Source organism: Phasianus colchicus, chromosome 1 (genome assembly GCF_987193195.1).
Source record: "Phasianus colchicus chromosome 1, bPhaCol1.hap1.1, whole genome shotgun sequence".
NCBI classification, from domain to species: domain Eukaryota; kingdom Metazoa; phylum Chordata; class Aves; order Galliformes; family Phasianidae; genus Phasianus; species Phasianus colchicus.
In genome coordinates, this window is record NC_143436.1 from 92044019 (window position 1) to 92066699 (window position 22681).

The 22681-nt window shown below is 36.7% G+C and overlaps 1 long non-coding RNA gene across 2 annotated transcripts in view; it reads left to right on the plus strand.

The window, feature by feature from the left end:
- The window catches only part of LOC149919851 (uncharacterized), a 71757-nt gene extending 54800 nt beyond the window's left edge, over positions 1–16957 (plus strand). Inside the window, exons 2-3 of one of the 2 annotated variants that reach the window (XR_016463723.1) lie at positions 9578–9705; positions 16607–16957. This is a non-coding gene — a long non-coding RNA (uncharacterized LOC149919851). Of the gene's footprint in view, positions 1–9577; positions 9706–12947; positions 13607–16606 lie in introns of those variants that run through there. The other variant, XR_016463722.1, reaches the window with a different exon arrangement.
- The last annotated feature ends 5724 nt before the right edge of the window (positions 16958–22681 follow it).

A 22681-nucleotide genomic window follows, 5' to 3' on the forward strand; every position in this document is an offset into this window, starting at 1 on the left:
CCTCTCTGGGGACCCTGTTCCAGTCCTCTGTCACCCTTACCATGAAGATCTTACACGTTAGTGCAGAACTTCCTTCTGTTCCTATGCTTCAGTTTGTGGCCGTTTCTCCTTGCTGCCCATAAGGATGTTAAATAGCACTGGTCTCAGCACCAACCCCCAAGGAACACCATTCATTACCTGTTTCCACTTGGACCCTGAGCTGTTGACCACACTCTGAGTGCCAGTTCCTTGTCCATTAAGCAATCGGTCAATCAAATCCATTTTTCTCCAATTTAGTGACCAGGATGTCATATGGGACAGCGTCAAATGCTTTGCACAAGTCCAGGTATATGTTGCTCGATTCCCTTCCTCTTTTTGACTTTCACTCATTTCCCTTCATCATTCCCATATTCATTTGTTCTCTTTATTTTTTCTATATCCAGTCTGTGTTATGACATTACTTACTACTACTGGTAATTATTAGGAAGGAAAAAGGAGAACAAACATTCTTGAAAGCAAATGTGTATGCACATGAGTACATGCACACACACAAATCTAGTTGATAAACTAGAAATAATTTCTGTAATTGCAAATATATGTTTTAGGGAAGAAAAATTTTTACTTATAAATTTGATATTATGTTACTACAGCCATATAAAGCTCAAAAAGAGAGGAAAAAATATTCAAATATATTAAATTGCTTTATTATCTCTAAAACAGACTGAAATAGATTAGAGACAGAAATAGAGAATCAAGAAAGAAATCCACTCCAGATACAAAAAGTCAAGGTCATGTTCTATATTGTAAGGACTTGTTTTGTGGTTACACAGTATAGTTTTTACTAAAGTTGCTTCTGACTTTCTTCTCATATAAGAGGTTTTACTTGGATTAGTAAGCCAATGTTCTGATCCCATCTGCTGCTTTTATCTTTATTATCTACATTTCACTGACAGTTAAAACATCCCTCCCAGAGAAATGCACCAAATTATATCTGAGCTTTTGAATGTGGCATTCGGTATTTGGCTGCAAGCCAAAGGTATGTGCATATATCTCATCAGTAATTGAAACACCTTGATGAAGCCTTTTCTTGCTCCACTTTATTTCTTTAAGAATTTACCACCCCAGTGTACCTTTGAGTAAAAATCATCAGTTTTCTTTTGGAAGAATACACTTTTTTAGAATACAGACTTTCTAAATATTTAGCCCTCTGGCTCATCATGTCATTCATTTTCATAAAGTTAAAGAATCTATGAGGAACTTCCAGAGCTTTCTAAAATTATGTTTGCAGCATGTGCATTTTCACAGGTCTAATTAATCCAATTCTTTTGTTGATTTAGAGAGCTATCAAGTATTTTTAAATAAATTGTAGATAATAATAATAATTTATGTAAATATTATATGTAACATATGTAATAACGTTGATGATCTGATCACAATAAGTAATTATATATTTTGCATCTTCCCATGCTGATTGATTTCTTAGCAAATTAAAAGTTCATGGAGACCTGGCAATTGAAATCCTTTAGTAAGGCACTAGCTCATCACTAGTGGTATGCTTTGGTGGCCACCTGCCAAGGAGAGTAGTTTTGACAAAAATTGTAGCACTCTAGTGATGGGAAATCCCTTTCTCCATGAAAATATTGTCAGAACCTTGTATGCTAAGATGTACAGCTTGAGAAGATTATCAAACCATGTAACATGATCTTCTCCATCTTTGAACATAGGCCAGGCATAATCATGTGAAGGGTACAGAAAGGTATTTTGTGGAAGAAGTGATGTGAATATCACTTGTGAAGTGTGTGCATCTCTCTCAAAACATTCTGTTCTAAAATACAAAAGCAAGCCCCGAGTTTATAATGGCATAATTTTTAAAGATCCCTTTCAGCTCTAAGGATTCTAATATTCTATGATTCTATGATAACTGTTCAGATATTTTGCACTCATATTTTTAGAACTCATCCCCCCAAACCTTCATTTCAGTTTTCTGCATCATGTCTGTAGCATCAGTTGTCTTTAAAAAAAAAAAAAAAAAAAAAAAATGCTCTCAGACCATCAACACTATGTTTCTATCAGAACTTATTTTTTATGCATCTTAAAGTGTGTACACTCTCCTTCATCACTGCTTATTTTAGTATACTCCACTAGGCTATTTGTGTGTACTTGATTTTACCCACCATACATGATTTAGAAGGTTTTTTTCTTTCTATCTCACAAAATCAAACTTTTAATTTTAAAACAGAGTAGTTCTTATGCTAACAGTGTATTATGTATTGCCACTTATCTTTCAACTGTGTAATCTTAGAAAATCTTGATGTAAAGATTTTGGTTAAAGCAATCTACCTTAGCAACTTTCCAGCAATTGCATCTCATCTGCCTTTTAGCTTACATAGCCTTCTTCTTCTTAAACACTTCTGCAGTGTATTCATGGTTTATGATGAAGTTACCCTTGAACCTTTACTCTGATAAAGTGCACTTCGCAGTTTAAACTTTGTTCTATGGAACTGCAAGGTAATACAGGTAATGCAGAGATGACACAAGATATGTTTTGTTAGGTGAGTTTTTACTCTTTTTTAAAGTCTTCTCAGTTTTGTCATTTCCAGTTGTTTCATATTTGGGCTCTCTGCTCAACTTAGATGCAGGAGAATGTAGAAAATACTTTCCACATGTTGTCATCTATATATCAGAGGATTCACTAGTCTTGCTAACAAATACTGTCATATTAAATGATTATATCATATCCAAAGATGGGCATGTCTTTACTCAGGAGGAGTAAAAATAAGTCATGATCAAATCTTGCTGTTTGGAAAATTGCAGTTCTACACTCTGACTACTGTAGTTTGCATCTCAGTACTTAAAGACAACATCAAAAGTTTTCCTAGGGGTAGAATTTTGCAAGTCTGTCTGCACAAGTTCTTTGATGGAGTTTTTGAATGCTCAACTTACGCTATAATTACTTATTTTTAAGGAAAAGTTCAACAGTAATTAAACAGTCCCAAGATTTAATGTCAAACTAAGACATATGAATAGTGATTTAGATTAGAAGTTCTTTGGGATGCATTACTAGTTCAACAACTGGTAATGTGTTTGGTATGAAGTACAACTCTTCTACTTCCCCTTAAGATTAATTAGCTGTGTAGTATATTAATCAAACTAGGTTGGGGAGAAAAATCAGGATGTAGATTCCTGCATGGTTTTCAGATATCTCATTTGTTTAATCTAGACATTTGGATAATTAAGATCAGTACAGGTAATTTAGCTAAAATACAATCTACAGGAAATATTATCTAGCAATTTAATTATGTTTATCTCAGGTGTTTTGTTTTGTTTTCTTGTTTTTCTCCCTAGTTATTTATACACATAGCACAGTAGTTCAAAAGGCTTCTTTTCTGATGTGCATGTACACAGAGCATGGGAAATATCTTGGTACTAATAAAAGTATGCTAGATTTGCATCCAAGACCCCCCTAAAGCAAGTTGTTAAGAGGAGGCCCCTATCTATATCCTGAAAAACTTCCTTGCTTGGCTCCGCTTTCTTTTGAAAAAACAGAATTTATATCAGTGCTGGACTAGTAACCAGGTGATGTGCTTCCCTCCCTGTCAATATTTTTCTGTAAGAGGAGAGGTTTCAGACCGACAACTCATTACATGCTGCCATAATTAGTAAGTGTAGAAGAAAGTGGTTTTAAAGGACTATTTGGAGCTGCACTCTGACATAACAAGAAAGGACTGTGGTTGAAATTTCAACATCCAACTGGAATATAACAGGCAATGCAATCCTTTGTTTGTGGTTTGGCTCTGATGGGCTGCAGAACAACTGTTCTTTGAATTTTTTAAATTTTTATCTTTGTATTTGTATTTCTGTTGTGTAAATTTTGGTTGCACACTACCTTAAACATCCAACCAATCAATCCAGTCAATCTGGTTTGCATTCACAGATTTTCCCTACAATCTGTGGAGAGACCCAAGCTGTCAGTCATGCCATCAAATGAAGGTCATCTGATTTTTTTTTTTCCAGGTCATTTAATGACCTGAATTGCTCTCAGGAACAGCAATTTTTTTTTTCTACTTAAATGGTCATCTAATCTACATACTAATTCACTTGATGTGAGTATCTCCCTTTTCATCTTATGCTTTTGCTCCTAAGGAGACTCCCTCCACACTAAGAGCATATCCACAGATTTCAGCAGCATTGATCATGGGCTAAACTACATATAATCAGTATCAGTAATGTTGTCTGGCCCATGAAAATATGAAATGCAAGAAATTCCCATCAACAAAGTGTTCCTTATTAGAGGTAGACATCACCACTATGATTTTAGGCATTTAGAGAAAAATAAATTTTAGAATACTCTACAGTATGCATTCGGAAAGGTGAAATTAATTTAATTACTTGTGGAAGTGTGGTTTTGTGAATCTTGCCATTGCCAACCAGAAGACAATGTCTGACCAATGTTAGTAGCTTTGAAAATGATTTGAAAACATTTTGCATGAATTTGGCATTAATTTAAAAATGAAATTGAAATGCATGATTTAACTACTTGCTGAATACAAATGCATCAATAGTCTAATAACATCTCTAAAATGCTCGTACTAAGCATCGGTGGCACTTAAATGAGATGATTGAAAAATCCACTGCTTTTTGAAATATGGCAAATTAATAAATTAGAGATTAAAAAGCATTTCAGTCCACAGACCACACCATTCAGGCACACTGGGCTATTATAGTAGTAGCTTCATCTTTCAAAATTAGCAAACACACCTTTCAAGGCAGAGATTTGAGGCAGGATATGGAAAATTGTTATTCTAGTTCAAAAATTTGAAACCTGCTCTCAAGCTAATAGATCCATAAAAGCTGTTAGCTTGAGCCTTGCTGCTGCAATTCTGACTACTTGAACATAATGTTTTTTTAATGATCTGTTATTAAATGCATTGTACACAACTGTTTGACTTTCCAAGGTTTAGGAGTTGTTTACACCATTGGAAAGAAGAGGAAGTTGCTCACACAGTATTGGCAGGCAAATTGTTTTGTTAAGTTGAAAGCTAGTATTTCTAGATTTGGTACCTGTTATATCTCTACTTATGTAATCTCTACCCCCAGTACTCCTTAATAATTTAGTGATTTAGTGCTACAAGTGATGACAGTGCTTCTACACTGAGTGCATTTCTTTGGGACTACTATTCATGGTAGTGAGTATTTACATGCAACAGTAAGTACTGGCAAGATTAGTTCTTTATATTTTAAGCGTAATTGGAGTCAGACAGGATATTGGGCACCTCTTAGCATTTTTAGAGTGCTCCTCATTTGATGTTTTTCCAAAGATGAGAGCTCAGCTGCCTACAGCTCATATATCAAGCACTGTAAGCATGAGGCAATAATGGAATATCCAACTAGTGGCTAGGGATGTACATTTGGTCTGTTAAATGAGGAAAAAAACACATCAGGCTAGGTGCTGGGGGTATATATTTGGGCTGCAAAGCATCAGTCACTGTAGAAGTAATAAAGATATAAGTGACAGCAGATCTTAGTCTCTCTGTGTGTGCATGTATGCTTAAGCCTAGACAATGACACAAATAGGTTATTATTATAGCTGTGACATTTGTTGCTGCATTAGTAACAATGTCAGTACTTCCATTTAAAAACACTATATTCACAAGTTTTTAACTCAGCAAGATAAAATAGCTAGAAGCTTTGGAGCAATTTTTTCCCTTTAATAAAACTCAACCAAGGTTTTACAAGATAAGTGTAAACTGCCTGAGTGCATTGTCCTACAGTGCGTATTGATTTGGATGCCTTGAGAGCTACAAAATGCAAGTTTTAAGAGATTTTATTTGGTTATCATGCTTTTAAGGAATCTCACTGATGTTCTTCAGGCAAAAGTAAAAATAGAAATAGGAGTAGGAATAGAAGTCAAGTTATTGGCTTCATATTATCCATCTAAAAAAACCTGCTGTCTAGAATTGGATATATACATTCACTGGAATTATGAACTCTTCAATACATGATCACTACTGCAATATTAACTGCCCTGCAGTGACAGTATGTGACCCAGTATTTAAGTGTAAGTTGAATACACTGCAACACGATTTTATATTCTAACCCCTATGAATATGCCTTACTATCTTTGATTTATTTTTGGTTTAATGCTTAGCTATGTAGCTGCGCGCATACTGAATGATTGAAAGATGTAGTGAAAGCACAGGAGATTGTAAAAGAAACATATAAAGTTCAGGCTTAGAGGATCTACTTACTGTTATTAGAATTTAAATAGGAAATTAACTTTTTTTTCCAATAGCATATATATTTTTTAATCAGATAACTGGAAATATATGACTTTAATCAATAAAAGCAAAGAGGAAGGGTTTGAAAAATCTGAATTAGGTGGGCAAATGTATGCCTTATTATAACCAAGTAAATATCAGATAAACACTTCAGTTCTGCCTGTAGAAATTGATTCTGAAACAAGAATGAGCTATGCTGATTACGCCAGCAGTGTTTTGGATATACACTTTTGTTCCCAACTGGAAACAAGCAAAGATGACAGAAAATAATTGAAAGTTATGGAGTAGATGGAAGAAAATCTTTGGTAGGTTTTCCCCTAGCTTGAGTGCTGCTTGGTAATTTCCATTTCTGTTCTATCTTGCTGTTCACATGTGAAGAGCATGCGGTGTGCCTCTGAAGTGCTGCTCTATAGAAGGCAGCTGATGCACTGTGCTCTAAATTAACACTTACTAGCTTGAGAAAGGGACTATGGTGTTACAGTAGATAGATTTCTGAAAAGTTTATGTTAATTCTCAGTAGTATTCAAAAGCCAAGATGTGATGGTCTCTGAAAAGTAAGCCTGGAAGAATGCGTGCTGTTCATTTCTCACCTCAAGGAAGATGCAATAGAATTACATGTCTGGTACTGAGGAGACTAGGAAGGGTTTTTCAACCTGGAAAAGAGACAGTGGTGTTTGTGGCTATGATAGAAGTGTATCCAATTGCGATAAGTGCCAAGGACTGAAATCAGAAATAATTATAATGTTGCATGAAATAGTCAGCTGAAGAGCTCAGACAAATGGCATGTGGTGCCACAACAGCAACTAAATTTCTCAGGATGTGGGGACCCAAATTTTACATGGCTCCAAATAGTAAATTGCCTTTATGGAAAAGTTATGAGGGCAATTAAACTCAGCCTTACCTCTACAGATTTTAGGAAATTTTAAACTGCAGATTGTTAGAGGCTGCAAAAAGTGGGAGATATCTTGTGTTTTCAGTCTTATGCTATTCCCAAGGCATCTGCATCCTCCTCTTTTTACATGTGGTTGACAGGAGGTAGTGCTGTAAGGGAAGTCCTAGTGAGTAGTGATGCGGGTTAGTCAGTCACTTGGCTATGGCAAGCATCAATTTGAACAAGCTCCTGAGGGAGAGAGATTTCAGTGTGATTTGGTAGGAGTAGATACGCTTGGTTTTGGAAAATACTTTCTCATACATGGCACCTGGCTATCACCCTGTAGATTTCTACTCAGCATGTGGATTATGTCCTTATATTCAACTGAGCAAGCATTCAGCATGTAAATCCCAGTGCTGATCACGTTTTTATTGTTTCTTGAATGTTTGCCACTCGCCTTCTCACCAGAGGGAAGCTTGAGAGCACAGTGGGATCCCTTTCTGCAATAGTGCGAAGCCTTGCTGATGCTGTGACCCACAGAAGCATTTCTGTCTCAATCAGTGCCTGTTTGTCTGTCATTCATACCACTAGCAGATTTTTTCCTTTTTAGGGTCAGGAAGGAGAAGCGTAGAAATGACAGTAATTACTGTGGCTTGCAGATATGTCTGTTACTCTGATAAATAGACCTTGCTTATTCTGAACAAGAAGTTGAAAACCACTTTTTTTTTTAGTCTTCTCAGCCTAGACTTAAATTTGATCAATTTTGAAGCCCAGTGTACGATGAAAATGTGTGTCAGAAAGCAAGGAACAAATGGGCTGAGGGTTTAGGTCATAAAGTGCTGAAGATATGAGTTATAGTGCAGACAAAACTAGAAGGGCTGAGCCACGGAGAAATCCTAGTAAAGAAGGTGCTGGGAAATCAGACAGATCAGATTTATGCTGTAGAAGGCCATGGATTCCACACAGGCTGAAAATGAATTTCCCACTTTTTTGGAGTCCAGCAGCACTCCCTGCCACCTAACTGCTAACTTGTAAATTGCAGGTGACTAAATAGGAAGTGTAGAACAGATAATATAGAAGGAAAAGAAAGGAGGAGCAGGAGAGGGAAAGGCAGAGTTACATTTACAGCTTCTTCAGGCTTTCTGAGGAAAAGAATAGCTACTAGGGGAAGGAACAGCAGGGTAATTATCCTACAGGAGAGGAGAAATACATTTTCTCAAGGCAGGCAAAAATCTAGGCTGGCAGTATCTGTGTGGTATAAATAAAGCGAACACATTGTTTTGAAAGGAAATGCCAGAATTTTGAAGGTTGTGAGACTGAATTTGGTAAGTCAGGCAGACATCCCTAGGCTTTCTGTCTGGACTGGGGAGAGTGCCTTGACTATAATGAAAGAGGAGTGAGACTAGAAGCTGAAATATCAGGTCTCTGAATTGCCTGTGGGGATGACGGAGGATTGGGCATCAATTGTACAAGAAAAGAAGCCTGCAAGCTTTCTGGATGCTTAAAGCTTCTTGAAGTTTTTTTACTGTCTCTTGGTGCTGTTAATACGCCAGAAAGTCTTTGAGAATGAATTTGGGAACCATCCTGTTACCTCTCAGCTGAGAGAAAAATTGCTGCTACAGACATTCTGCTTTTAAGAATGCAAAACCTGGTTTGTCTGTTAACCAAAGACAAGGTTGGATTTCAGATTGCATGCAAATATAAGCCAGTATCATTTGTGGTATGTTATTAATTTCACATTGGAAGAATTATACTAGGTTAGTTTTGCACAAATCACATTGTGGTTATGATAGAAAGACTTCACATAGTTACTGTGAGAAAAATAAATGCAAATAAGAGTCTGTGATTTGCTGATGGTTACAAATTCCTCTGCCTCTAAGTGGCATAGCTGGAGAATTGGGTTAAGCTGCTGGGCATGAGCACAGTAGGTTTCTGTGTTTATTCTATGTAATCTGTTTTTCGTCTCTTTTTAATCTTTGTTTACTTGCCAAGCATTCCTTTGTGGCCTCCTTTCTACTACTGCATGTTGGGTTTTGCACTCTTGTGCTGTTTACTGAAGCTTAGACATGAAAGGACAACAAAATGGACGTTTTAATCAATTAACTTTAACCTGATCAAACTTCAATCCTTCCTTATTGCTGCTCTTGTTGTTTACAGTGTTTTTATTTACAACAGTATCCAGTTGAACCTTCGATTCATATGGTGTCAGAAAATCACTCTCTTGCATAGTCCAGCAAACTAAGAGTCTGAAAGTTGCATTTGATCAAGGCCTGGCTTTAATTGCTGTTCATGTCGGCGTTGTGAACAGCAGCTTGGCTTTCCCTGTGGTCTAAAGCTGAAGGCAGGAGGGGAGGGTGTTGGCATACCAAAATTTATACTTACAGTAAACATGCCGAATGTGACTGATCATATATACATTGGCCTTTAATTCAATTCTTCTTGCTTTCAGAGGCCGCCTGCTCTCCTTTATTCCACTTGAAGGGAAGTAACAAACATCTTCAGTCTGTACACTTATAGAATAGAGGATTTATCTGTCCTTTCTGATTCGTGGAAGGTAACTATCCAAATCTGCTGGAGGTATGTACAAAAAAGGGTATCCTTTTATATGAAGTCATTTTGCTTGGTTTGGGTTGCTTAGGATTTTTGTTTCAAGTGCTGAGGTTACTTCTTTCTCTTTGATGATGGAATAATCTTCTCTTTAAGGATGCTACCTGTCTCAGACACCTTTTTCTTTTCTTTGAGTGTTACACACAAAGTAAAAAAGAGTACACATTCTGTAGTCTATCCAAATAATTATATTTGCAAATTTTGACAACTCTTTAAAGTTCTGTGTACATGTGATTTGCAAAAGGAATGTGAAATCTAGGAATAAAGAAATTTGGATCAGGTGCATATCGTGGGAAATCTGACTGACTGAGGATAATTTGGATAAGTTTGGGGCAACTTGCTGCTTTCATGTATCCAGGGTAGCCTTTTGTATGCAGTGGCTGATTCTAATAATTTTAACCTTCATTGATCATGATCTGTTCACATTTGAAATCAAGCTACTGGGAAATTATGGCTTTTAAACTGTTGGTGAAAGCTGCTGCTGGTATATCAAGTGTATCTATGAGTACATGAGGGAAGAGCAAGAACACGTTCCTGTTGCTACCCTGGTTTGATTAGGCAATGACAGAGAGAAGGCTGATTTGATTGCAGAGGTCAAGATCTTAACACAACAGTTGAATATAAGTCAAATCGTTGAAGGGGTAGAATGGCAAGGGAGGAGGTAATGGATTGTATAAAGATGAACTGGCAATTTTGAGAACAGGAAGAAAATAAGGAATCATATCAGATAATCAGCAGATCTTACAGATCTTGGTCAGCAGGCATTAAGTGTATATCTTGTTCAGAAGTAGTGGCACACAGGTGAGGTAACAATTTGAGCTCATGAACTTGGGTTTCTTGAAAGTGCCTCCAAAATGGCTGAAGGCCATACTCTGAAGCAAGAAGCAGGTGAGGGTTTGGAATGGCTTTGATTTCAAAGTACTGGAGACAAAGTTCCTGTCTGCTTTTCTACAGGCGTAGATTCAGCTGAAGGTTCTCTTGGCCTAAGAAGGCTCTTCCTCTCCAATTGTCTGTTGATATTTAGGGAACTTGGCCTGCACATGCAGTTTTAGTAACAGCAATGTTTTCATTCTGATTCCTTCATATAGGAAGTACATGATTAGTTTTACTTTTCTTATTTTTACATTTGCAGAAATGCAAGTAAGGAAGAAACATATCTGTTTTGTTTTCTGCATGTTTTTTTCCAATTCATCTTCTCCACTGGCAACAGTTAATGAAAAAGATTATTTTATTAATTAAACATTCAAAACAATGCTGGCAGTCACTTGTTTGGAATAATCTTTTATGCATCGTAACCTTCTAACTCTGTATTTAATTGCTTTTTTTTCCCCTCTTTCTTCCCTCTGGAGCACTCTTTCAGAAATCTTTGCTGACCTTTCATGCTGCTTTTGCATTTCATGTAATTTCAGTTAAGAAATCTTTAATTAGTAAAATAATCACTTCTGCATTTAATCTGTTTATGCTTTTCTGCCTGACTCTTGTTCTTCAACTCTAATTCTTGCTGATTGCAGTGATGCCTGTGTTAAGGGAAAAGTTCATCTTTCCTACTTCTTAGGGGAGGGCTCCTTCATAATTATAATTCATAATTATATATTATACTTTCATCTAACAGGTGTTTTAATAAAGCACCTGCCACGACAGATTCATCTTATGATCATTAGATCTGGGCCATACTTTGGGCATTTAAGTGATTTGTCTTATGACATTAGACATCAGATTTGGGGCCAGTAACATTTACATGCAACCAGATAAAAGAATACTTGCTGAACTCCGAGGGAATGATCTCATAGTATCAATGTAGACAACACCTTGCTACCAAGAGGATCACTGCATGTACCGGCAGTAAGTCTGTAGAGATAAGCAGAGTGTTTGCACCATCTTCAGAGATGCAAGCTGAAGGACATAAATAAGCTGCTCTGTTTAGCACATCTCCCTGGGTTCCCTGTTTCATGAATGGAGATGATCATCCAGAGAATGTCTGAGACCACCTAAGTTAGGCAGTGTCCTCACGAAGGCGGCCTATGGATAGCAGATGCAGCTCCATTAGCTTAGCTCAATAGGCATTTGGCAAATACTAATCCAGCTCCACTTTTGTCTGCTTGCATTGTTGCCTCTGGGAGCAGTCACACACGTGGAGCCTGATCCAAACACTTAGCAGTCAAAGAGTTTTACTACAGCCTGTGTGGGGCTGGAAGCAGATTGACTGGAACAAATTCTACACGTCTTTACACTCATCTGTGATGAACAGACTTACCTCCGATTTACAACTTTATCACTGTCAGCAGAAAGTGGCTCTCTGACATTAATGTACTGGTGACAAAAAGCTCATAGATTCAAGTCCATCAGAGTAGATGGATGTGAAGAAGGTTAATTATACATGACATAGTTGCCATATCTGGAATAAAATGAATATAAATTTCAGTCCCTTGAATTTACTCTGGTTACACATCCAAGCAAATTTTACTCAACTTGAGCAGCCAAAGTAAGTAAAGTGTTCAGTTAGCTTTTTGTTTTTTCTTTTTTCCTTCCTATCTGCATATGTGTTTGTATGCTGATAACTTGGTTTATTAAACAACTGACAAGTATCTGAAAATACATTCTCTGGTCACCTTGGATGAATCAGAGATCAGTGTCAGGGAAGTCAAATAGATAAATGAAAATGATGGGAATAACTGGGCCAGCACCAATTAGTTCAAAGTCTTTAGACATCACCATCACCTGGATTTCAGCACAGTGCACAGTCTGTGCATTCATTTGCAACAGCAAGGATTTATGTTCTCAGAACTGGACTACAACTGCCAAGGTTTAAGATACATATATCAGCCAGTTAAAAAAGCTTAGTTTACCTATCTGCTATCTCCACTTGCTTCTCTCTCTCTCCCCCCCCCCCCCCCCCTATTATTTTGAAGCCAATTTGATCTTTTCATTGAGTTTATTGAGAGCCTAATGTTATATTCAACCAAGCACAGCTTTTTAGCCCAATGATCTCAACATTATACAAAAATGAAAAAGAAGAATGTTTAGAAATCTAGCCCTGCATAATCAGCAAAACCGTAGCATACCCAAACAGTGCACAACTTCTGACTCAGTGGGTTTTCTGTTGACATGTATATATGTTTTCTTCATGTTGCTACCCTTCCTTCTTCATATTCACACTACTTTTAACCTTCTAAGTTCTAGGGTTTTTTTTATTTTTTTTTTTATTTTTTTAGGAAAGAACAAAGTGAATGAGCAGTGTAGCTTCTCACACATTTCTGTTAGGAGCAGAAAAGCTATGTAAGTTTGAGAAGATGGGAACAGTCCCCAATTACCTTCTTTCTCTCTGTGCCAAGAAGAAGCAGATGCCTGACTGGAAAGCCCTCAGAGTGCTTGGCAAAGACCGAGACTTTATAAGAGGAGCAAGGAACAATGTCCAGCCCAGTGTGAAGTTGTCAGCTATTTACTGAGGATGCAAGGGGGGACTGCATGAAGCCTGCTGGATTAAATGCCAACCCAAGAGAGAACCCATCCTGCATAAACACAAAAGGAAGTGGGAAATTTGTTATCCTCCACATTTAAATTTTTTTTCCTTCTCAATTGCCTTTATTTTTTAAGAAGTCATATGCTACCCATATTCCTAGGAGGTTTTCTTAGCATCTTGCAAAATGAGTCCCTGACTCATGGAAAAGAACTCCATGGACACTGTTCTTCTCTGCACAGCTGATCTGACTCAAGTGTAGAGTGTAGTAAATCTTCTAATGAGCTTTAGCTCACCTCTTGAGTACAGCTACACAGTGACCTACCAGGGAATTTTGGTCCTTCATGAAAGATGCTTCTTGATACCTATTGTCAAGGCTGTGAGTAATGTAATAAATCAGTTTTAAGTTTTGCAACTTATGTACAGTTGAGCCTAATTAGAGCCAGATTTTCTGAGGAACATTCATTTACTAATACCTGGGATATAATTTAAATAGTCAGAGCTGCTTGTTGTTTGTTATGCCTACTTAGGTTATTTTCTCACAGAAAAAAAAAAAAGTTTGAAATTGAAGTTCATTAGGAAGCAAAACAAAGTGGTTGGCCTTGGCAGAAAAGAAGCTGTGATCCCCTGGTGAAGTTATTAGCTTCCTGTAATTTAGCTTGTAGAAGTGGATTTTCATAATGTGTAGTACAACATTAATTTAGTACATCTTTGTTCACCACTGAGGATGATCTACGTTTTGTTTCAGTCTCATCTCAGAAAGTCTAAAAGTGATTATGTGGTAGCAATACAGCAGCAGACTGATGATTAGCTTTACTTCCATGGTAGGGTCTTGGTTGCACTCATTTCCCCATGAAAAGAAAACAAATATCTGCCTGCATTCAATTACAGCCTTTTAAAGTGGTATATGCTTAAAATTGATGTCAGCAGACAAAGTGGTGCAAAAGTACTGGTGAAGGAAAATCCTCCAGGTCTATCAATTTGCCTGCGTTTTAGTGGTAGGTGCTCTGTGAGGCATCTGCTGGGTGGATGCAGAAGAAATGGTTATGGAGAAGAGGGATCTGTACCTGACTTCTGCATCCCCATAGATTTTCTACACCAGCCTATAAAAATAAGGCCCAAAATGAGAATAAGGTTATACGAGAGATATAGCAGAAACCAAGTCTTGATCCCACAGTGAGAGAATGTATCTTTGATTCCACAGTGAGAAAATGTACCTTATATAGCTCTCTGTAGCAGTTCTTTGTTAAAAGGAAATGGTTTGAATATACAGTACAGCAAGTGGCTGCACAAAGAGAGAAATTCACTCGCAAATCTGGTGAAATCCTTAAATTCTGCCATTTTTATACAGATTTATACAGACAACTTGGAGTTGTCTTGATAGTCCTTAAGATTTCCTTCCAACTTAGGATATTCTGTGATTCTGTGACTTTTTTATCTTCCTGGAGGAAAGGCCAGAATCTTCTGAATACCTTTAGCCAATTGATGTACCCAGCAGAAGATAGATCTATTTGTAGGTAAATAATGTTACTGAGAAATGTGCAGGTCATAATGCAGTATTTTTGAAGTGTAGTCAGTTCAGATTTACTTGTGTTGTCATTTGCTTAAAGTTGTCATAACTCCTCTACCCAAGGCAAGTAAGCATTTGTACCAATGATTACTTCTTTTTTCTAGACCACTTCCTGATTTTCATGTATGACTGCTATTGCAGTGAAGAAGTTAAATTAGATGTATAATTTGAGTACACAATTAACTTTAGGTAGAAAAGAAAGCTTTAGAGACCACGGTGTTTAAAACAACTTTTTCTCTGTCCAGTGTTGTCAAAAAGGGAGAATACTTCAACTGGGGGAAAAAAAAGTTACTAGCTCACTTAGCGGGACTTCCCACGCTTCTTCAGTTCCAGCACATCCAGTTTGTGATCTAGGGACTCCCATTCTCTTAAAGATTTGCAGTGATTTATTTTCAGTGTCACTAACAGCATCATCATTACTGGGAGATCCAACTGTACCAAATCTTACGTTAATAAATCATCAACCCTGAAAACCGATACTCCAGTGAATTGAATCGAATGAAAGTGTTTCTGTAGAGCAGTTTCACTGACAAAGTTGAAACCTCTGCTGTCCAAGTTCATAAAATTTCCATCAGCTGGTTAGGCCAAAGCCATCAGACACAGCTCCCCTGACTCAGTGTCGGACAAATGCTATCAGCTGATGGATTTTTTTTTTTTTCTCATGTCAACCCATCAATGTGTTTGGTGTTATGATTTTTGCTTCCTCTAAAGTGACACAAATTGCTACTTTATTTCATGGCCTAAAAAGATACTAATGGTTAGGTCTGACCTTCCTTTCCAGTTTCCAGAAGAGCCCTAGCTTTCTTTTTGCAACTGCCTGTTTCCTCCTCCATCCCTTTTTAAATGCACTCAAACAGAAAAGCTCAGAGCTCTATTTGTTTTTGCAGATCAGTTAAGTATGCAAAAACATACTTGCCATGGGCATTCTTGTGCTTGTGTTTGAGTTGTTGAATCTTTCTGTGCTCACTACATTCTGCATACCTGCTTAGTTCTTCTGTCTTTGAAGCTCAATACCATTGAATATTTAAGCTGTCATTAGTCTTATGTGTGAAAAGAAAAAAAATTCTTGTGATTGAATGATTCACTTTGCATTGGCAAACCTTCTGCCACAAATACCAATAAAGATAGAAAGTTGGCTCTTTATGAAACTTAAGGATGGCTCCAAGTCTAAACTAAGGCTGAATGCAAATAAACTAGCCAAGCAAGGATGAAAACAGGCTACTGTTCAGACATGGTAATAAAGATTTTCCTTTCGTGTTTTCCATCATTATTAAAAGCAATCTAAAACTTATAGCATACTTATATGTGTTACTCAGAGATCATACAAAAGTAGTAACCATTGTAAAATAAATCCAGTAATTTCATCCATTTCTTAAAATGTGTATAAGTATTCATCTTGCATTGGCCTCAGTGCAGTGATGCCACAACTTTATCAATTAAGGTTTTCGCATCTTGTGAAGAAAATTGAGGCTGGATTTCTTTTTCCTTTCCTATCTCTAAATGTTTTATCTATTACTGTTTTCAGTAAGAATACTAATGCAACCCTGAATCTAAAAGAGTAGACAGCCCAATTTTCTGTTCTCCTGAGGTCGATTTTCCAGCTTTAGTTTTAATTTGACAGGAAATAACAGAAAGTTTAGGGAGTGGATTTTGCTGTGCTCAGGGATATTGATTTTGAGACATTGATGCTTGAGTGTTTGATTGGGGTCCCTTCTGTCTTTATGTCCAGAATGACTAACAATGCTTAAGTAGCTGAGAAGAGGCTGAGTTCCTCAGTTAATGATGATCATTTTATTTTAGCATCTCTATACTTTCTTGATCTTGGCTATCATCTCTGCTTGCAGGGATAGAGATGTGTATCCTCAGACTCCACAGCGGCCTGTGCACCCGCTCTTCCCTGCCTGCCCACCCCCAATGCCAAGTCTTCCCAGTCTGGAACCCTGAAGTCTTCCTGCTGCTGTCATCCTGCCCGCTCCTACTTGCCATTTTGCCTTCTAGCCATGCTGTGATGGAGAGGACTGCCTTAGGGCTGTGTGGGCTTAAAAGAGATACTGTGAGGCACTGGAGCCGTGCAGATTTATACAGTTGTCACTGGACATCAGAACTCTGTGAACTTGATAGAGTTTGCCTTAGGGCTGTGTGGATTTAAGGGCTCCACAAGATTTCAGGATATAAAAATCCTTCTAAAAACTACGTAATTCACCTTCAGATCTTACAGAAATAAATAAATAAATAAGTAAATATCTTCAGGCTGTCCAGCTACAATACATTAAGACAAAAGTATCTACTTTTTCCAAAGCTTTATTAGAAATTCAATAGCTCAGTCTGCATCACATTTCTTAGCAATATTCTTAGCAATTATGTAATTGGTGGGGCAGAGGCAGCAGTATAATTGAGAGGATAAAACTTGATATTTCTGTAACAGACTGGTAGTGATTTATGTTAAATAATTTGTGTGGAAAACATCCAAAGATCCTCATATCTTAAAAAATAATACATAGCAAATCTCTTATGTTTATTTTCCTCCTAACCCATATCTGGACTATGTATTTTGTCTTTGATATTCCCCAGGATAGCAACTATCACACCTATTGTCCAATGACACTTAAAGAAGAAATCAATAAATTATTTTAGGCATTAATTGAATTTAGAGGTTAGTTAAGCCCAGGCTAAGCTGATGGAGATTATCAATTGCTCATGTGTGCTGATGGAGATTATCAATTGCTCATTTGTCTGAGGATCAGAATACTCTTGCAAATCAACATCAGACAGGAGCCTTATTTTAGAGGCTTAATTCTGAGGCTTAGTGTGACCTACTATCACAGTATCATAGTTGTATGTCACAGCTTCTAGCATTACTTGATTTGAACTCTTACAACTGTTATTTTCTTTCCTGGTAAAGATTTGATTTATAGAGTCATTTCTCAATGCCATAAAGTTCAGGGCATAAAGTAACAGTGGTCATTTATATTATTTATAGATGAAGATATTGTTGAACTAATTACAAATGCAATAAAATAATCCTTTCTTCTAGATGTTTTGAGCAAGGGAGCTAAACAGAATCAAAGAAAATCAACTGTCAGTGGTTAATTATAAGAATTGGGTTAAGACTGCATTAATGAGCCTGATGAGTGGATACTTAGATGAGGCACTGAACTTTGTTACTTGGACAAATAAATACAGGATTTGAGTTTCAGTTTTTGACAATAACACTTTCACCTTTTCCGAGGGAAAAATGATCCTGTTTCAAAGTCATACAGGAAATATTTTGGTAATAGAAGTTTTAGTATCAACCTGAGGATGTTAGATTTGCTACATCAGAAATTCCACAGAAAAAAATAACAAATCAAACACAAAATGGTTTAAAAAATTCCCCAGCACACTCTTACCTCAAAGAAACATTTATTTGTACTTTTTTCTCATGCCAAAAAAAAAAACAAAAAAACAAAAAAACAACCCACCAACCTACTGTAGTTTATTATGATCAGAGAGACCTTAGGTCTTCTCTAGTCTCTCTAATATGGACCTGATCTCATTTAACCTACTTTTCTAACATAGGTAGGAGTAGTAAAATTATGATAAAGCTACACTTGAGGAATTCTGTCACACATAACCTTCATTTCCCTTTTTTTTGAGCAGCTATTAATGCATAGCAGGCTTTCTTTGTTATCCTAAGGCAGCTTATTCTCTGTAAGAGCCTTTGATGAGGGTCTTTGTCAAAAATACTTGTCAGTGCTTTCATTAAAAAAAGTAAGACCATACAACAACAACAACAAAAACACATGCAAAACAAACAAACAAATGCAATCCAGTTGTTCCTATAATTCTTGATGATATGAATCTGAAATCACATTTTCTGTATAAGCAGTAAAGCACAGAAGAAAGACAGCCTTTAAGGTGTTTGATGAACTGGGTGCCATACAAAACTCTTTTGAAATTATAGAGGTATGTAAGAAAGATGTATAGGAGAAAGGGAGTTAATTCTCTCTGAATAAATATCACCATGGGCTGTTTGCTTTCAACCGGTAGTTCTTAAGTCTGCAATCTCTTATAGCCTTGTGCACAATTAGAAGTTAAAAAAAAATAGATAAAAATCATAAGGCAAAAAAAAAAAAAAAAAAAAAAAAAAGATGAATATTCAAATATTTCTAATGTCACATCAGTTATATGTGATCTATCAGATATGATGTAGGATGTTATAGTCAAATTAACATTTATGCCACTCTGTTCCTCAATCTGCTAATGAAACCTGTAGGTAAGCACAGATTTACAGGAAGGGAGAAAGCTGCCTTGCGCTGCCAGCAAAACTGTGATAGGAAAAGAATATAAATCTTCATGAATGAAGGAATTAGCATTTTCTGCCCCTGACCCTGAGTTTCTGAGGCATTCTTCTCTTGACACTGCATTCTCATCTCTTGCTTACTTCAGACAGCTAAAGTGGCAAATCAGTAAAGAACCTAGGAGCCCTCATACAGCACCAAAACTGTTCTTCCAATATGGCCCTGTTTCTGCAGTGCTACTGCCTAATAGTGAAAGGATGTTCAAAAACTTGACTGTACAGCTTTCAAATGACAGTATGTGTTGAATTGTGTCCCCTGCTAAAATTCAAAACAATTTCAAATATAATTTCCTGAAGAAAAAAAGCAAATACTAATATTACAAATAGAAATGCACAGCAAATTAGATTTGAATGTTAGGTTCTTAAGATACAGTAACATCCTGGTGTCTTCTAAGCAAAGGAAATATCTTGTCAAGATTACTTGCATTTTGTGATTTGTGATTTCTTTTGTATTAACCAGGATTGAAACAGAGCATTCAGTTTGCCTTGAGAAAAGTGGTTCTGTACATTCAGCAACTGTTTAGCAAAGTTTTCCCTGAGTATCTGAAATAGCTGTTGCTTGCTTTGTTTCTTCCTCTTTCTTATTTTCTTATGCTGTACTTCTGTATATTTATTTCAGAGATGAGCAGCTTTACCTTTTAGAACCCATAAACTCTTTCCCCCATCTGATAGAGAACAAGCGTGGCAAAGTATATTTCTCTCTTAAGAGAGTGGGTTAAACTGGGCTCTGGACATGGCAAGAGAATAGGAGAGACACTCAAGATGTTGACTAAGGGAATGCAAGCGATTTGGGAAGTCCAGAAAAAAAGAAGTTGAGAGGTTTTTTTTTTGTCTCCACAGGACTTCATTTGATATTACACTGACATATTTCTGAAGAGGATGAAGTCATGCTAAATAAAGCAGATATATCTAGATATAATTTCCAAACTACAAATCTGTGCAGACACAGCAGATTCAGACTTTTCCATCTCAAGGACTCATTTAGTAACATTGCCACATGCAATAGTTGAGGAGCAGCTCTTGTTACATGGGCCTTTTCTGCTGAGAGAGTTTTTAGGGCTGGCTGGATTCCTTTGGATGTATGGAAAACTATCACTCTCTACGTCTGTTCTCTTATAAAATTTCTCTATTTATTTTATTTATTTATTTATTTATTTATTTATTTATTTTATTTTACTTTCTGACAACCAAGAGGGCCTTGGATACTTCAGCTGCTCAGTGAAATTATTGTGCTTGTCAAAGTCATTGCTTCTAGCAGCAGCAAAACTAAGGCTGTCGGCTGTGAAGACCAAATGCATAGCTTTGTCTCTGCAGGGTTATATGCCCAGGGTATGTCTGTCCTTGAGTCACCGACATGGCAGTATTCAGAATTTGGTGCTGTGTAGTCTTTCCTGCCACTGATTGAATTAAACACCTCAGATTCAACGATCTATTGTTTTCTGTCAGATCATTGTTTTGCTAGAGAGTTGCAATGAGCTCTAGCAACTACATTACTGTCAATCTTGGGAAATGTTTGTAATGTTATTCTAAAATATTTGTGATGTCTAATCTCTGAAATACAAAGATAAGAAAGGGAGAATGTCTCATATGCTTTTGTAATTACTTGGCATTCATTATGGAAAATTTTTTTCAACGGCAACCATTTTTTTTTTTTTTTTAATTTAACAGATTCCTTTCACTTTGCAGAATGTTCAGAGAACTAAGTTAATGAAACTTTGTTGAAACTGTAAAGAATATACAGACTTGTATCTTCAATTCACAAAAGCTACACAGACAAGAAAGCAAGAGGTTATGGATGGCACAATTTCTCTTTCGACATGGAAAATTGTGGGAGCATATTTTAGAATGATAACTCATGTAGAAGCTTCATCCATTTTCCTTGCAAAAATATTATAGTTTGGAGTGATTCACTTCTGAAGTAAATTAAGTCAATTGGGTCTTAGGCCTTCCACAAGTTATTCTGAAGCTTTTTGCTAATTTAAGCTGGTTTTAATGTGCCTCAACTCTTCCACTACTAAGATTGTATGCTGTGTGCACCACAGTGCCTACTATTTCCCAGTATCTAGGTACTCTGTTGAGGAACTTCTCTCCATGTACTTAAAGCCATTGATTCTGCAGCTAGAAGAAACAACAACAACAAAATAAGCGATAGTTTGATGATTAATTATAATTTATTTGGGGGCTTTCTGAGGGTCTATGGAGAATTCTTTTCTCTTTATTTGACCAGATGAATATAATATCACAAGTAGTAAGAATATTTAGTATACAGTAGTTCTGTTTTAGCAAGCAGAGACAATTGTACAAGTCACAAAAGTGAAAAATTCTTCTCCTTGGTACTAATGAGAAATAGGTTTGGACTGAAGAGTTCATATTATCAAAGCAAGTTCAGATAATTCATTCTTATATCACTTGTGATTGGTAGGCAAGTTACTTTATGAGTTTTGACATACAGGTTTCAGCTATGTGTAATATTTTTCAGTCACAGTTATTCACAAAGCTGTATTTTCTAGACCAAACATTTCTGACTAATTTGGAAAACCTTTCTCTGCCCTTTAAATATGTAAGCTCATCCATTATCAGCACCTCTCCAACTCAGAGGTTTACTTACCAGGTAATGTAGTCATAGAAATGAACATAGCAACCAACTGTCTTTATTAGAAAATCAGACTGATGAGAAGAAATGGGGAAAAAGATGTTGGTACAGAAATCTTCAGGGAAGCAGTAGTTGAATTTACACTACAGTGGATCACAAAAGGTCTTTCTTAATTTCTCTTTCAGTGTAAGGCTAAATACAGCCTCAGTCCTTCCAGTTCCTGGGTAAGAGTGTTAGGAGCAATCTTCTGTACACTGATTCTGAGCCAAAAAAACTTCAGGCCCCCTTAAGCCCCTCTTCACTTTCTTCTGTTCCCACATTTCTCAGGATTTTAGAAAAGCAGTATATATGTGCACACATTCTAGTTACATCGTGGAGCAAAAATGTGCCATCCTATTTCTGTGGAGGCGCAGATATTGTGATTCAAGGGGACTTTTGCACAGTTTCATGGTGAAGGAAAAGCATTAGATCTCCCACACTTATTCACATCTGCCTCTCCCTATTCCTGATGTCCAGAGTATTAATGGGAGGTTCTCATGATTTCATGGCTTCTTAAAATCTTGCATATTACTCACAGAAACTATAATTTAGGTCTTGTGAAACCTAATCTGTTGCACCAGCTTTAGTTAGATCATTGCAGTACTGTTATTCCTCATGTATAAATTGATGAGCTCTGAATCAGTTTTCCTGTAGGAAGCGAGATTTTGTGAACAAAGAGAATTTTAGGCAATTGGGATAATATTTTATGACGATTTGAAAAAAAATGTGTTTGAGTCTCAATTATGGTTTCTAAGTGTATTAATTTATAATAGCTCAAAAGATGCTACTCCATTCACATGATAGCAACTCACTTTTAACTTCAGGCTGGAAAAGATCTGCATGCAAGATGCCAAAAGTTAACAATTGAGGCCCACTAGGTCTCAGAAAAGCCCTGAGAGCCATAGTATGCACACAGCTAATGCAAAATTGTTTTAACAGTGCTTTAAT